At 48.3% G+C, this 3812-nt stretch overlaps 1 protein-coding gene across 2 annotated transcripts in view; it reads left to right on the top strand.

The window, feature by feature from the left end:
- Positions 1-3201: 3201 nt before the first annotated feature.
- LOC118164008 overlaps positions 3202-3812 on the top strand; it is a 455411-nt gene continuing 454800 nt past the window's right edge. For both annotated transcript variants that reach the window (XR_004749291.1, XR_004749292.1), the window contains exon 1: positions 3202-3654. The gene's annotated coding sequence lies outside the window, so the exon portion shown is untranslated. The remainder of the gene's footprint in view (positions 3655-3812) is intronic.

The following is a 3812-nucleotide window of genomic DNA, read 5'->3' on the forward strand; positions in this document are numbered from 1 at the left end:
CACTGATTAAAATATATCACTGTGCTTTTGTACACATGCATTTCCCATGGAATCTCAGAGAAAGAAAACTGATACAGAAAACAGCTTTACAAAGGAACCAGGTACCTCAGCAGACATAGATTCTCAATTCTCAAGTAAGTATGGAGGAAAATGGGGATATTTCCTTTATTTGGACATCCTTCTGTAGTTTTAAAAGGTGGCAACATTCTTATAAACTTTGTCTGCAAAATTGCTTATCCACCACCTGTTTCCAGAATGCAATACTACCCACGCTAGATCCTAAAGATACTCGAATATGATCGTATTATTATTACATTTCTTTGCACACTTCCTCCTATAATCCTTTGGTTACAACACATCTCTCTACATATATCCCTGTTCAGGCTAGCAAGTAGTTGCCTCCCATTTTAAGATCTACCAACCTTCTGTAAAGCCTGCAGTAAGCATCCTGCTGACTGCACAGGTAGGAGGGGCACTCACTATGTTCTCAGACATGTATTCATTGTATTTTGGACTCCTCACTCTCAAAACAGCCATTTCTTTCATTTTTCAGCAGTATTACGGGCCCTGTATGCTTGTGCTCATTGCATGGTAATGTGATACAGTAGCTATTTATGAAATGAATCAGTAACAGCTCTGTAAAGCAAGAACTACCACCATGCTGGTCTGGTACGGTTTTCCATAACTTTCCACAACTGTGAATTATTGTCTAAGAAGCAAGATGTTGGGAATTATGTCCAATCTGATGGGTGACGCCCTGTCTTTAACCAGCAGTTCTTCAAGGCCTATAGAATGTCACAGGATTCGCCTTATCACATATGCACATGCAGCAGTAAATATGATTATCTTAGTTACATTCATGTAATACTACTAGTAGTTCTGCCCTATTTTTCTGTGCTGAGCACCGTAGTAAAAATGTTGAGCAGTGAAAATCCTGAAGCAAACAAGAGTCTGACTTGGTAGAAACGTTTCTTGAGCAATTGCTCAGCTGGACTTACACAATGGAATTCATATCAGATGAAGTACTGCATTTTGTTTTTTAAATTGATGAATAGAGAAAGGAAATTTAAGCTATCCAATGTAATCTAGTTTAATAAAAATCTGCATGTCATTCTCTCTTCTTTGTAGCTGCTAAGGCCAACACATCACTGTCTGAATATTCACAAAAATTAATAACTCAAATAAACAAAATTGTGCAAAAGTTATTTTTCAAAGCACAACAAAGACTTTTGACCTCTTTAAGATCACATGAAAATTGGTTTTACTGTTCAGTGAGCCATATCTAAGAACGCAATGAAAAAAAGTGCATCTACAATGCCTAATTTTCACAAAGTTTTATGCTGAAATAATTCATTTTAAAAAGATTGTAAAGCAACACCATTCTGAAGTCATGTCTCAAGTACTCTAGCATGTCCTTTTGAAGAGCTTGTGGAAATAAGATCTGAAATCAGTACAGCACGATGCCACCATTTGGATCCGCAACCAAATTATTTCTATCTTCACTCTTTTTTTAAAAAGAGGTCTAAGAGCTGAGTTTCAATTAAATATAGTAATTCAAATCTGGCTGAGAAGCTGCAAACTTTTATGCCAAGTTCTAGCCTGAAATGAATATAAATGGCCACACGTATAAATTCCACAAAGGGGAGACTGCAATGAAATTTGGGCAGAGAAATAAAAATACAACCATAAGCAAATAGCGTAACCTTTAAGATGGGAGAGAAGGCACAAAGGAGAAATTTTCTCCAAAGGATGTTCAAAGGAACAAGAAAAGGCGGAACAGTGAAAAATTCTGCGGTGGTGTTTGCTTTGGTGTATGAAATGTGGGTGGGATATCAGGCGGCGAGGGGCGGCCTGAGAGCCGCCAGGCTGTGCGGAGCAGCTCAGCGCCTGCCCGGCACCTCCTTTGCGCTCACCAGCTCACGGCCGCAACAAGTCCCCAGGATTTGGCTGTACTGTAGTTTACAGCCACGCCATTCCGAAGCGCACCTCGTAACGCGGCCCTGTATTACTGACGGCTGTATGATACATATGTATACTCCTTTTTCATTATTTTTCTCTGTGCTCACGGTATATAGAGACATCCTTATCCCAAGAGCTAACAGTGGCTTTACAAGGGATTAGTGCGACTTAGTGGAGGTTTGGGGGTCCCCACTGGTGATCCTTTTTGCAGAATGAGGACCTTTGCCAAAGGCAGGCACAATAGTTAAGGTACAATAATGCGCAAGTCGTCGGTTTCATTTCAAAGCAGAGGCAGTTGGCTATGGGGATGGCGATCATTGTCGTACTAACGGTCTCGGGGGAAATGTATTGGGAACTTGTTTGACGATTGGCACGCTGTCACTAAGCATTTTATCTTCACTGTATAACAGTGTTAAGTAAATCACCTTATTTTTCTATATAATGATTTTTTAAATTGTCTTTGTGGTACTGCTCTACATAGCAGCAGCAAAGATAACTCTTGAAATGCCGTAGGTTTTATAGCATTGAAAGACCTAGAAACGAAGGATGGTTAAGTAAGTAGTCAGGAGAGAGTGGGACAGTGCTCTTAATATGGAAAGTAGAAAATACCAGGCAGGGAGAATTTCTATAGTCTTGGACACATCTTGGGGTGAGTGACGTGGTGCTTTTCAGTCCTTACGGGTGAACTGCTAAGGGAGATGCGGGGCACCGGGGCCTTCCTGGGGCTGAAGTGCTCAGCACGACAGCTCGGCCCCCGTGTTCTCCTGGGACGCTTCCATGGGCGTCCTGCGAGGTTGTGCTGAGGGCATTGCGCTGGGGCTGTGGGATGGGGTGTAACATGCAGCAGCTCTCCTTTACCAACGCTGCTGAAGTGCTCCGAGTCGGGTCGCACTGGCAGTGGAGACACCCCGATAAATTCAGAGACTTGATGCTAGGGTGGGAATGGAGCGAAACATTTTTTGTAGCCGTGCTGACACTTCCCGTCCATGTTATGTACCCAAACTGCGTTTCTTGGTGGGGAATTCCCACGTAGTGACAACTAGCCATAACAGCAGCCGGCTTGCTTTCCTGCCGAGCGGGGATTTTGAGGCAGCGCAGGGAAGGAACCGAAATCTGGAAGTTTCCACCGGTGTCCCCGCAGCGCGCAGCCCCCTGCCGCGGGGGGGAAGGCGGCGGGAGCGGGGCCGGGCCCAGGAGCACCAAGCCCCGGCCCCGGCCCCTTCCTTAACCCCTTCCCCGACCCCCCTGCCCCAGCGGCCCCGCGGAGCCCGGCCGTGCCTGGCTTGGCCGCAGCCGGGAGGGAGCGAGGCGAGGCGAGGGCAGCCGGCTCCGCCGCCACCCCCCCGCTCGGGGAGCTTTCTATAAAAATGCGTGTGAGCCCCGGGATAGGGCTGTCCGGCGGTGCTCGAGTCCCGCTACCAAGGAACGGCCCGTTGCAGAAACAAAACGACACCCCGCACAAGCCATAATGATGATGATGATGCTGACGGGAGGGGGGGAAATAAATAAATAAAAGCGAGCGAGAGCCGGCGAGGGAGAGGGAGGCAGGTTCAATTATCTAAACAAAGAAATCATGGCGGAGTGTTTACATTTGGCAGCCCCAAGCCTGGCGGATTACGGTCCCCCCCCGGCCCCCCCGGCCCCCCGCGGTAGCGCCGTGCCGGAGCCCGCCCGCCGACCCCTCGCCGCGGCCCGGTAAGTGCGCAGCTGGCGGCGGCCGGACCCGCGCCCCGGCACTCCCAGGGCGGGCGGCGGGGCGGGGGCCGAGCCGGCTGCCCCCGCCCGGTGCCGTGCCGTGTGCGTGTCCGTGGGGCTGGGTGGCCGGCCGGCCGTCTGTCTGTCTGGGGGGGGGG

This window comes from Oxyura jamaicensis, chromosome 3 (genome assembly GCF_011077185.1).
Source record: "Oxyura jamaicensis isolate SHBP4307 breed ruddy duck chromosome 3, BPBGC_Ojam_1.0, whole genome shotgun sequence".
Taxonomy (NCBI): Eukaryota; Metazoa; Chordata; class Aves; order Anseriformes; family Anatidae; genus Oxyura; species Oxyura jamaicensis.